The sequence below is a fragment of the Rhinolophus ferrumequinum genome, chromosome X (assembly GCF_004115265.2).
Source record: "Rhinolophus ferrumequinum isolate MPI-CBG mRhiFer1 chromosome X, mRhiFer1_v1.p, whole genome shotgun sequence".
NCBI lineage: Eukaryota > Metazoa > Chordata > Mammalia > Chiroptera > Rhinolophidae > Rhinolophus > Rhinolophus ferrumequinum.
In genome coordinates this window covers 101,178,729-101,192,635 of record NC_046284.1, presented here as the reverse complement: position 1 = coordinate 101,192,635, position 13,907 = coordinate 101,178,729, and the positions used below count along the sequence as shown (strand labels likewise).

Here is a 13,907-nt window from a genome sequence, read left to right as displayed (position 1 = left end):
TACCTTACAAGTTTTCGGCCAAGATTAGATGAGGTGATGTGGGTAGAACATCTAAGTACCTAACCCAATGCCTGATGTATTGAGGACCTTCATTATAATTGTGTCCCTCTGGCCCGCTTCTCACCTTCCTCCATGACTCCAAGCTTCCTAGCAGAGAAGGCATGGGACGACATTTCCCAAGGAAAAGGACTACTGAATGCATAGGGAGGAGAGCCAGAGCTGCAGGCAAAAGCTAAGAGGTAGTTCTGAGAAGGGTCAACAGTGAGGTTCAAAGGATACAGAGTAGCCATTGAGAGTTCTGAATGCACCCTGGAGATTGTATCTGATCCTATAAGGATAACATTCCACTGTAGCTGCCTGTGTCAAGGCATGACATAGTCAAAAAAGTGTTTGTGAATGATCACTTAGGGGGCAGTTTTCAGGGTAATTGGGAGCAGGGAGAGAAGGCAGGCAAGTTTCGCCGACAGGCAGCACCGGCCATTCATGAACCAATAAAGTGGTGGCTCCAGGAAGAAGGAAGGAGGAGGGATCCTAACGTCATTGAGCATTCATAAATTATGGAAATAGCTGCATGTGTGACTCGGTTTTATCCTTCTCTTGCTCTACCTTTGGAAGGTAGAATTTGGCAAAGTGATAATTATTCACAAAAGCATTTTAAAAATAGGAATTTTATTTTAAGTTTCATTTCCTCAGGAGTAAGACAAATGTTATATATATATCCTGTGTTTCAAACACACACACACACACACACACACACACACACACACACACACACCCCTTGGTGACAAATACATTACAATGACAAGGCAAGAGCAATGACACCAAGGCTGCATACAGGCACAGGAGGCTCCTGCCTAAAATATACCCTATTTGGAATTCCTAAAGTATATGGGAGTGAGTTTTAAAAGACACAAAATCCTGAGAAAGGGTGGACAGAGCAACATTGCACCAAAAAGCAACAAAGGAACAAGACAAACAAATAAAGAAACAAAAACTCATAGACACAGACAATAGTTTCGTGGTTACTAGAGGATAAAGGGGGAGGGGGGTGGTAAGTGAGGGTAAAAGGGATCAAATATATGGTGATGGAAGGAGAACTGACTCTGGGTGGTGCACACGCAATGTATAGATGATGTATTACAGAATTGTACACCTGAAACCTATGTAACCTTACTATTCATTGTCACCTCAATATATTTAATTAAAAAAATTTTTAAAAAAGTTAAGATGCCATGGATCTAGTGGGGAACGAATGTGGATATCCATTTGGCTCAGCACTTATAAAAAAAAAAGCCATGCCTTTATAATGCTGGTGTTGGAAGATAAAACAAGCCCTTAGACAGGCTGACTTTTCTTTTTTACTAATACATCGAAAAGCCATAAACACCCTATATTGTGTTGCAATATTACTTCAGGCATTTCTATATTGCTTCATTGCTTATAATTGGGGGAGTATTCCTTACATGAGGAATACTAGGAATCTTTCAAAAATCGTCGCCAGTGGTAATCTTGAAAGGGCCTCACACTTCAACTCTAGATTTGCACATTTAAATCATAAAGACAACCACGTATGAAAAGACTACAATTCAAGGTACTTTTGGTTTTGTATTATGTTTTATGTGCAGGAATCAGCCTGGTTGAAGATAGCTATCCTTATCTGAGAGAGACCATATGGGCCTTTCCAACAAGGAAATGTATTTATTATCGCAGAGCCACGATGAGGGATGGGGGGTGGAGTGGGGAGATGAATCGGGGTAGGAAACTAATACTTACACCCCTTATAAATCCTTGACATCAACTTTATGAAGTAAGGCTTCTTATACCACTATTGAGGAAACTACAATTGGGAGAGGTGAAATGATTTGTCTAAATCCCGTAGCTGTTATGTGGCAGAAGCAGGATTAGAGCACAGATCTGTCTGAATTTCTGTTCTTTTAAACTCCCCCCTCCCCATTCCTCCTCTATCCCTCAAATACAAAGCAAGTAACTTCTGACTTGGGTTACCTGTAACACAACACAATATTAACTCACTAAGGCACATGGGAGATATTTGCTTGGAGAAATTTACTGTGACACTCTGAAAGGAATGGCCAGGCAACTGAATTATTTTCCAGTTAGGTATTAACTTATTTATTCTCCTTAGTCACCTCAGGACTAATACTTTAATGCTTTTGATTGGCTCTAAATGAATAGAATACATTCTTTTTCTTAAAATAGGCAACTGTCTTCCCATGGACCAACATACATCCAGTTATATTTATCTGTACAGTTTGTCTAGCTTATGTACAGAGTTAAGAGTTAGAGAAGCTTTTATTTTCCGAATCTCTCTGCCACAGAACTATTTTTTTTCCTCTAGAGAATCACTGGAGTGCAAGATTGTATATTAGACACAAGCAATTAGTTGATGTCTAGTCTCATCTTATCCCAACAGCAATATGTAAGAAGAAGGCAAGAACATATGGCAACGTGCCATAATTATTTTTGATAATACACTAGAAATCATCTCAGCCATGTAGCTAATTTCCTCTGGCTTGTTTTAATTATGAATGTTGTAAATGCAGAACAACAACTTTATTCCACCCTCTACCCCACCAAATAAAACCCTCATAGGATCTTTTTAAATTAAATTTATTGGGCTGGCATTGGTTGGTAAAATTATATAGGTTTCAAGTGTACATTTCTACAATACATCATCTTTATGTTGCATTGTGTGTTCACCACCCAAAGTCACATCTCCTTCCATCACCATATATATGACTCCCGTTTCCTTCTTCTACCACCCCCCTCTCCACTTACCCTCTGGTAACCACTAAAATGTTATCTGTGTCTATGAGTTTTTGTTTGTTTATCGTGTTCCTTTGTTGTTTTCAGTTTTATATCCCACTTATGAGTGAAATCATGTGGTTCTTGACTTTTTCTGACTTATTTTGCTTAGCATGATAATCTCAAGATCCACCCATGTTGTTGCAAATGGCACTATTTCATCTTTTCTTATGGCTGAGGAATACTCCATTGTATAAATATACATCTTCTTGACACAACCACAAAACAATCCTACAACTGAGGCAACTGTTTAGAACAGGTTAGCGATATAATAAATCTAAGATGTTTCTATATTTTTTCACTTTAAATACCAGGACAATTTCCAAGTAATTTACAAACAGGCACAATTGTATTCATTTGCGGGTAAATTTATTTGTGCTAAAGCTTAAAAATTACCTTTAAAATGAATTCAAGGTATCCATAGTTTGAATGTTAAAGAAGGTTCTAGTATCATAATGTTAACTAAAGTCCTGCTGACATAATTGGGTCTGATTCCCTGGTGTTCTTTGCTGAGTTGATTTTTGTCTACTACCAAGTAGAGCAAATTACTTCTTCTGAGTGTAATGATTTTTTGTTTGTTTTGTTTTTGTGCCTATGGAGTTACCTCACCCTATTTCACTTTTATTCTCTCATGGAATAGGATGGGTGGTGAAGGGGACAAAATAAAGTTACTCTTTTTTCAATGGATGAGGAAAAGGAAGAAGAAGGAATATCCCTCTGTACATTCATACAAAGGTAGGTAACACTGACACATCTGCCAAAGGAAACATGACATAAATGTAGCTGGCTAAATAGTAAGGGATATTTCTTCATTTCTAGAACCCACTGTAATAAGGCCAGAAACCCAATCATGAGTTTTCCATCATATATCTACTAATCCTTTCCAAAGAATTCAGTTCAGTTCAGAACATCGTAGAGATCCTGGACCATCTTGCTGAAGCAGACCCAGGGAATTCTTGTCCTCTGGCCAGGAGATAATGTTTCTTTCATCTGAGAACATGTAGGTTTAAAAAACTATCACTAGGAGAGTAAGCTTTGGGAAGGCTTAGGTCTTTCACCACCCATGAGATAAATTATATGTTTTAATAAAGAGCAAGAATAGAGAAAAGGATGTCTTTATAGATTTTATATCATAAGAATTTTTACATGGGAGCTACATTGTAATATCTGTTACAGAACAGCGAAAACCTGTCTCACAGTGCCCTCAGTTAAAAAGGAAAATTTGTCATTGGATTTCCTCACTATCACTGATCTTCGGTAAAAATGAAGAAGCCTGGTCACCCTAAGAAAGAGAAGAGGTAGACAGGTCTTGTCCATAGTGCTTTTACCATGGACAAATGTTTTAGCTCCAATCTCTTCACACAGGGATAGAGGAACCTGTATAGTTGTCATAAATTTCTGCTCGAGTTTCTGATATAGAGTTTAACAGAAGAAAACCTCACCAACAGGGAACTGAGAAACCAGTGTGGGTAATATCTAATTATGAATGTTATCTTGATTAGAAAATTAAGACGCTTGCTGAAAAACCCTTCTGCCTTGTTCTGTCAGAGTTCTGTTCCTTTCAGACTTTCTGATTTTTCCCTTTTGTAATTTGGCAGAAAGATAGTGGTTTCCCCTAAACTATGTCTAAAAATCTTCATAGAACCACAACATATAAGTTTTTTATTTCCAGGGACCCACAGTCTCCTGAAAAGGTCTTAAGTAAACACGCAATACAAATAACATGCAATAATGTTAAAGTAGACATAGCCCCATGGGAACAGAGAACCTTGTCACCAAGATCGGCAGATGGCATCACACAAGTGATGATATTTGAGTAGGGTCTCGAAGGATGAGAAGGAGCTGATAAGGAGAGAAGTGGGAGAATAAAATTTGAAGCAGAGGGAAGAGCATGAATAAGGCTTAGGATAAGATGAGGTAAGATAAGAATACATGTCAGAGCTGAGTAATTCTATCTGGCCAGAGGGGAAGGTCCATGTGGGGCAGAAGAGAGGGGTCTGTTTTCTCTGCATCATCCACATATCCCTGTGAACGTGAGCTTGCATCATGTATTGATAGTTCATCTAGCACAGTGGTTCTCAAACTTGGGCAACCTTGAGGGTTAATGGAAACACAGACTGCTGGGCCCCAACCCTGGAGTTCATGATTCTGTGGGTCTTGGGTAGAACTCAAGAATTTGTATTTTGTGGTGGCCGGATGGCTCAGGTGGTTAGAGCGTGAGCTCTCAACAACAAGATTGCTGGTTCGATTCTCACATGGGATGGTGGGCTGTGCCCTCTGCAACTAAGATTGAAAACGGAGACTGTACTTGGAGTTGGGCTGCGCCCTCCACAACCAGATCGAAGGACAATGACTTGACTTGAGCTGATGGGCCCTGGAAAAACACAGTGTTCCCCAATATTCCCCAATAAAAAAATTAGAAAAAAAAAGAATTTGCATTTCTAGCAAGTTCCCGAGTGATGCCGATACTTCTCCAGGCACCTCACTTTGGGAGTATACCAGAATGTACCACTGGTCTAGCATAACGGTCCCTAATATCTGGGAGGCCATGACTGCCTTTGTGAAAATGATGGCTCCTCTCCTCAGAAACCTACACAAATATTCATAAGCACAAAATACGACCTATAATTTCACGGGCTTCTGAGACCCACCATGAAGAAATGCAGAGCAGTCACCTGCAGGCAGCTCCTTCCATCTCTAAGAAACGTACTGAATTAATAACACAATGTATTTTTCAAGTACCGTTTTAATGGAAAACTCTCAGGAAGAAGGACACTTTGGAAAATGCATCTTAGAATTAGTCATAGTGGTTCTAGGCACAAAATGACCAGATTTGGGGGATGGGGCATATCAAAGAGCAGTCCTTGGGTGTTACAGGGAAATTCCCCAAGGGAGTCACTCTAATCACCTTCAAGTAACCTGGGCCTTTCCTTTGACCTGCCATAGGCTTGGGAAATAAAAAACAAGACAGGAGTGGGTGGGTGACATGGAAGAAAAGTGCATTTCACCAGGGACCTGTGGAAGGACACAATAGTGTATGCCTTGGGGAAAGTGTACCTATGGCTTTAGGATCTCCAGCTGGTAGGCTGCTGAAACAGTTTAACCCTTTTGTCGTGATGGTTGGATATATCTGAATGAATATTTCCATCTGCTGACTGTGGATGGAAACATCCAGAAAGGAAGTTAGGAAAGCAGATGTACATTTGTCTATATTTTTGTGTTTTTCAAGAATGAGTAACAAGAGAACATTTTATACATAAAAATAATGTCATTTACATATAAAGCACCTCGAATTGTTATTAAACGCACAAAATAGTCAAAATATCAACTTTTTGTTTTTTTGTGCATTTTTGACACATTTTGAAAAAGAACTTGAAATCACTTAACGTAGTGAAAGAGTTTAAGGTGAAAGAAAGGAAATTAAGAATGGGCTTAAAAGAAAACTTCAATTGTGGTACATAAAGATACGAGACAATCCCTGTTGCAGAGAAAAGAACAATTTTGCTTCACCCTTTACCTAAGAATCCTCCTTGTGAGCCTTCCATAACCCAGTAGCATAGATATTTTTAAATGACCCTGAAAGGAAAACAGAGGTGTGCTCTTTTCATGAAAAGCAAGCCACTGACTCTGGGCGGTGAACACACAACATGATATATAGATGATGTATTACAGAATCGCACACTTGAAACCTATGTAACTTTACTAACCATTGTCACCTCAATAAACTTTAATTACAAAAAGAAAGAAAGCCACCTTTCACATAAGGAACCTTAGGCCTGCTCTGCATGCACGCATGGAGTCAGGAACACGAGGCAAATGTGTGATTATTATTTTGGCAACTATGAATTCAAGTGATGGCTCTGAGGTAGGGGAAAAAAGGCCTGCTGAGTTGGAGAGCAGAACTCTTCCTTCAGCTTATCGAAGAAGGAAGAGTGCTACAGGAAAAGCATCCTATAATAATCTGGGCCAAATACACCTCTGAGTCAATGAAGATGTTGTTATTGCACGTGCTGTTTTGCCTAAAGCCAGGAAAACTCTTGTCTGACGATAACATTTTAGCTGCTGATTCATCTCCTCTGTCCTCAATTCTTCTCAGCAAACTTTTATTGGGTCTCATCACGGGTACATTTACAGAGCAATTTCCATAATGATAAAATCTCTTCAAGTGAGATTTAAAATGTAATTAAAGGGCAGATTTGATGTGGTGAAGGCGTTGTTGTGCAGTGGCCATGCATCCTCATGCCACAGAGCGCTCATTCAGCGAGCCTACGGCATGACCCCAATTTCCCTCTGGTGAGATGACATGTCCTTGTTTCATGCTAATGGCTTGATCAGGAAAAAATAAAAAAAGACAAAACCGCCTCTCTCTTGGAGACAGAAGTCCACGAATATAAGTTAGATGTTTTTTGCACCCTTCTCCATTCACTCTGTATCTTAGACCTCAGAGCCTGCAAGTGACTCCTTGAATACAGAGGCAAACACTGACAAACTGACAGCTAAAAGCTGAAAGGAACTGCTTGCCCCGAGAAATGGATCTCCGTAAATCCTGGGGTCTAGTCTCATGGATTTAAGTGCAGTCGCTACAAAAGCAGAAACTACAGGTTATAGATCCATGAATGGATGAATGCTTGATCCTAGAAAGCTGCCTGGTGCCTGAGAAAGCAAGAAAATATTCCTGGGGTAGTCCATTTTGAAACCTCAAAAATAACTTAGGCTATTCTTTGCGAGAAAATCAATAAAAGATTTTAAGTTTTGAAATTTCCCAAGCCCCCAAATAGCTTGCTTACCTAGATTCTCTATCATAAGTACCCTCAATCATGGTATTTACCAAATGATGTGAAATGATTTTTCACTGGGCTGCTGCTTTACTTAGTGATAGATAATCCCATAATATGATAAGGAAATCATGTTTTTTTTTTTTTTTTTAACATGCAGGACAAATCAAATTCTTCAAAAGACCACATTTCATACGTAAGATCATCGTTAAATAACAGGTTCTGAAGCACTTAGAAGGAAATTTGGGCCTTTTAAACACCATATATTCATGATCTTCTTTATTATTTTTTATTTTTCAGTTACAGTTGACATTCAATGTTATTTTGTATTTCTTTTAGGTGTACAGCATAGTGGTTAGACATTTGTATAATTTAAGAAGTGATCCCCCTGACTAGTCTAGTACCCACCTGGCACTATCCATAGTCATTACAATATAATTGACTATATTCTCTATCTTGGACTTTACATCCCTGTGACTATTTTGTAACTACCAATTTGTGCTTCTTCATCTCTTCACCAGCCCCCAACCTCCCTCCCACCACACAACCATGTGTTTGTCCTGCGTATCGACGAGTCAGTTTTTTTCGTTTGTTTTGTTTATTTTGTTCTTTAAATTCCACATACAAGTGAGATCATATGGTATTTGTCTTTCTCTGTCTGATTTATTTCACTTAGCATAATACCCTCTGGGTCTACCCATGTTGTCACAAATGGTACGATATCTTTTTTTATGGCCCAGTAATACTCCATTGTTTATATGTACCATTTATTCTTTATCCAGTCATCTATTGATGGGCATTTTGGTTGCTTCCATATCTTGGCTATTGTAAATAGTGCTGCAGTGAACATAAGGGTAAATATATCTTTTTTTTTTTTTGTAAATATATCTTTTCAAGTTAGTGTTTTATATTTCTTTGGACAAATACCTAGAAGTGGAATTGCTGGGTCATAAGGTAGTTCAATTTTCAATTTTTTGAGGAATCGCCATACTGTTTTCCATACCAGCTGCACCAATTTGCAACCCCACCAACAGAGCAAGAGGTTTCCATTTTCTCAGCATCCTCGCCAACACTTGTTGTTTGTTGATTTATTGAGGATGGGCTTTCTGACAGGTGTGAGGTGATATCTCATTGTGGTTTTAATTTGCATTTCTCTGATGATTAGTGACGTTCAGCATTTTTTCATATGTCTATTGGTCATCTGTATGTCCTCTTTGGAGAAATGTCTATTTAGGTCTTCTGCCCATTTTTCAATTGGATTCTTTTTTATTTTTTGGTGTTGAGTTGCATGAATTCTTTATACATTTTGGATACTAACCCCTTATCGGGTGTATCATTGGCAAGTATCTTCTTTTATTCAGTAGGTTGTCTTTTTGTTTTGTTGATGGTTTCCTTTGCTGTGTAAGAAGTTTTCAGTTTGATATAGTCCCATGTGTTTATTTTTGCTTTTGTTTCCCTTGCCCAAGGAGATACATCAGAAAAAATATTGCTAAGAGCAAAATCAGAGGGTTTATTGCCGATGTTTGCTTCTAGGAGTTTTAAGGTTTTGGGTCTTACATGTAAGTCTTTAATCCATTTTGAGTTTATTCTTGTATATGGAGTAAGAAGGTGGCCCAGTTTCATTTTTTGCTTGTATCTGTCCTGTTTTCCTAACACAATTTCTTGACTAGACTGTCTTTACCCTATTGTATATATATTCTCACCTCTCACCTCTCATTATCTTCTCTTTTAAGCATATCATGATGATATTCACAGAAAAAAATGCCATATAATGTCTGAGTTATATAGAGCATTGAATGTTCCACTGATTTTTTTTCTGTGCTCTTATCTTTGTCTAAATGAAAATATTTCTTTTGGTATAACACTTTGCCTATGGAATCAAATTCATCCTTGTGATTTTGGGAATTACCAAATAACTCATGTGTTTAAAAATATCATACATGCATGAAATGAAATTGCATGTAATTAGTCAAAATAATTGGAGCATCTTTAATTGACTAATGATGAGAATTTGTCATCAAATAGTTACTCTGCTTTTGAGTGCAATGTTATTTTTATAGCCACAAGGGAGGCACCCTGAAAGATGACATATACCATTGAAGAGAAAATGGATCTCTGAAATAAAAGCAATTTATAAATCTCCTTTATTCCATAAAACAGCTCACAAATCAATCTACAAAACTCACCTCCCTTATCAAAGATGCAGTGCTACTTGCAGTTGGCTTTAATAGCAAACAATTCATGGAAAGTTTGATTTCACTATAACAATAACTTCTTTTAGCCAAGTAACCCACATCAACCCTTGGATCAAGTTTTCTGCCAAAGAATTCCCACTCACTACCAGAGATTAAAGGGTTGAAGAGACAGCAGGATTGTCTGTAGAACTGTTTGCTTGTACTCAGCTGAGCTTCCACCGCTTGATTTCACTGCCATGGAAAGTCCCACAGGATAATTTGGAGAGCAGCTACCTCTATTACTTCTCCCAACATCCCACTGCTTCCAATTACTACTGATTTCCTGCTTCCAATCAGTAGCCTTGAAACTTGAACTACCCAACTGTTTTAAATGCAGAAGAGAAAATCCCGGGGAACATGGGGAACAAAAAAAGCATTTCTGTGCTTCTGAAGAGCAGCATTCTGCTTGCACGATTGTTTTTCATCAGCCTTGACGTCTCTGAGAGGCAGTATTTCTTTTCATGTCCTAGGCTGACATTTCTGCTCACTAAATAGTGAATTAGCATGGTGCAAATCCAGCATTCTTCCTTTTGACATCTTTACTCATGAAATAAGTACAAGCAGTCCCTAACTTAGAAAGAGTTCTGTAACCAAAAGTCATTTGCAAGTCAATGGTTTAGAACCCAAAAGTCAAATTTCCACTGAAACAATCGCTATATATGTCTTGGGCCAGCATATATACAGCTATTTGACCTCTAACAAGGACGAGCTATGTATGTCATTCCGATTTGGATTATTGATTTGGGAAGTGTGCATCTTTGGGGGTACAAAAGGGAGAAGAAGTACGAAAAGGAAATATTTCCTCCTTAAATCCTGAATCTGCCCAACACAAACAAAGCTAAGGAGATCTGAATGGGTATCTGCCTATCTCATTCTACCTCCTGGTGTCCAGTCTTTCCTATTCCTACTCTATCTCACATGCTCATAATCCTTCTCTCATACCTGTTGAAAACCATATTCCCAGCACGTGGTCTGACCACTTGCACCTTCTGCGAGATTTTTACATTTTGAAAAGAGGAAACTGAGTTAAATCAAATGAATCACAGACTGATAGGATTTCAGAGAGTGTAAGAATGCAGAGTGAAAATATTCAGATGGTAGCAAAAATGTCTGGGGCAGTGCTCACTTCGGCAGCACATATACTAAAATTGGAATGATACAGAAAAGATCAGCATGGCCCCTGCGCAAGGATGACATGCAAATTCATGACGCGTTCCATAGTTTTTGAATCTGAAGAACAGAATAAATGAGCAAACTAATCAGAAACAGTCTCGGAGATATAGAGAAAAAACTGAGGGTTGCTAGATGGGAGGTGGGTGGGGATGAGGGAGAAGGTGAGGGGATTAGAAAACATAAATTGGTGACCACAAGATTGCCACAGGGATATGAAAGACAGTTTGGGGAATATAATCAACAATGTTGTAAAGCTTTTGTAGGGTATATGATGGACATTTGTCTTAATAGGGAGACCACTTCATGGATGGTGTAGATGCCTGACCACTGCCGTGTCCACCTGAAGCTGAATAATGCTAAATGTCAACTATAATTTAATATATATATGTATATATTTAAATAGTCACAGGATGTGGAGTACAGCATAGGGAATAGAGTCAATGGAACTGTAACAGCTATATAGGATGTCAGAGGGGTAGTAGATTAGGGGAGGGGGCTTATCACTTTGTGAGGGGTGTAAATGTCTATTACATTGTTTTGTACACCTGAAACTAATAAAAAAAAGTGTCTGGGGCAGAAAGGCTTCAGCCATTCTTGGTAGGAAATCTACTTTGGTTAATACTATGGATTGGAAATTAAAAACTGCATTTGCCAGACTTCTATGCATCTAGGGTTCCAGATATGATTAGGTTTTAATAAGTTAGGGTTGCCAGATAAAATAGGGGGTACCCAGTTAAATCTGAATTTCAGATAAACGATGGCTTTTTTTTAGTATAAGTATGTTGCATGCATTATTTTTTGGCTAAATAATGGTAACCCTGTATCAAGTAGCTATACTTTGAGAGATGTGGAAGGTGGAAGTGAGATATGGGTCATCTCTGTCCTCCTTTTGGCTGTTTCCGTTGGCAAGTTTAGACAGAGAAGTATGAGAATTCCCATATCATAGTTCCAAAATCAATTCTCCAGCTTCCTGGTTGGAAAAAAGCAGTTGCTACCAGCAGGTACAAATACACATTTCCATTTCCTGATTCCTAGTTCACAGCTAGAGTATGTTCTTGAGTTCCTTGCTTCAATGGTACCTCAGAGATGGTAGTCGCCTAGTGGATCAGTTCTATCTGGCTTTACAAGTCAATCCTGGAAGCTAAGTCTAAAATCTGCAACTCCAGCCTTTCCCAAGATTTAGTATGTATTTAATCCTCTGTCTTAAATATTCTCTGATTATCATACCTAGAATAATTTCTCTTTTCTGCGCTGAACTCTGATTGCTATATCAACCCTCAGGATCAGCTTCTTTTTTTGTTCCTAGCACTGGCCTATTTTCCTTTAGCCATTGAAAAATCTACAAACAGTACAACTCTATGGTTTTCTCAACATGACTCTTAGTCACTGCCATGAGATGTCCTAGCAGAGGAGAGTAAGAAGTCACGAAGGCAAAGGGGTTCGACTGTGTTTCCCCCAAAATAAGACCTAGCCAGACAATCAGCTCTAATGCGTCTTTTGGAGCAAAAGTTAATATAAGACCTGGTATATTATTATGTTATATTATATTATTTATATTATATTTTATAATATTATTTATATTATATTATATTATATTATATTATATTATATTATATTATATTATATTATATTATTGTATAAGACCTGGTCTTATATTATAGTAAAATAAGACAGGGTCTTACATTAATTTTTGCTCCAAAACACGCATTAGAGCCGATTGTTCGGCTAGGCCTTATTTTCGGGGAAACATGGTACCTCCGAACTGACATCTTGTTTTCTTTCTAAAGAAAATACAAGATACTTAAGGTTGTGGCAACACATTAAAATACCCAAACATTATGTTGTCATCCCTTACAAAAATCTCACTATTATTTTCCTTATCTCTTTTGTTCCTCATATTTAGAAGTCAAATTTTCACTGACAATACATTTGATGCCTAGGGAAAAGATCTGATTCAACAGTTTTGTAACATGATGTCCTATTAATTAAAACATGATACACTGCCATTCAAGCTCCTCTCCGCCCCCGCCAAAAGCCCAGAAGTGGAATATCATAAACTTGATTTATATATAAAGTCATGGGGAGGGGTGAAAGAATACTAAGGAAAGACAGTGTGCTTTCAGGCCTGGCTTGCACGTGTTCAGGTGAATTCTGGAGAGCAGAGCTTACCTCTCTGCTGTCAGTACCTGGCACAGTGCTGAGCACATACCAGGCACTCAGTAAACTAAGCTGATTTTTAAAAATAATTTAGCTGCATTCACCTACTCTGCCCCTATCTCACGCACAATTTAATTTCCTAAAAGCACCAAGTTCTAATATCAGGAGATATACAAGGTCTGACAGTTAAGTTCATGAACTTGTTGCAATGACATTGCTAACCTTTTTTTGATATCAGAGGGATTATTCATTATGAATTTGTACCAAGCGGACAAGCAGTTAACCAAGTTTACTATTTGGAAGTGCTGAAAAGGCTGCATGAAAAGGCTGCATGAAAAAGTTAGATGAAAACAACGTGAACTTTTCGCCAACAATTCATGGCTCTTGCATCACGACAATGCACCAGCTCACACGGCACTGTCTGTGAGGGAGTTTTGAGCCAGTAAACAAATAACTGTATTGGAACACCCTCTCTGCTCACCTGATCTGGCTCCCAATGACTTCTTTCTTTACCCGAAGATAAAGGAAATACTGAAAGGAAGACACTTTGATGACATTCAGGACATCAAGGGTAATACGACGATAGCTCTGATGGCCATTCCAGAGAAAGAGTTCCAAAATTGGTTTGAAGGGTGAACTAGGTGCTGGCGTCAGTACATAGCTTCCCAAGGGGAGTACTTTGAAAGTGACCGTAGTGATATTCTACAACGAGGTATGTAGCACTTTTTCTAGGATGAGTTCGCGA

The 13,907-nt window shown here is 38.4% G+C and overlaps 1 protein-coding gene and 1 non-coding gene across 7 annotated transcripts in view; one reads left to right on the top strand and one right to left on the bottom strand.

Annotated features, from left to right (window-relative positions):
- DMD (dystrophin) overlaps positions 1–13,907 on the bottom strand; it is a 2,143,628-nt gene that overhangs the window by 392,509 nt on the left and 1,737,212 nt on the right. The gene's annotated exons all lie outside the window — the stretch shown is intronic.
- Positions 10,951–11,057, top strand: LOC117030656 (U6 spliceosomal RNA). Its single transcript, XR_004424434.1, has one exon. It is a non-coding gene; the product is annotated as a U6 spliceosomal RNA (small nuclear RNA).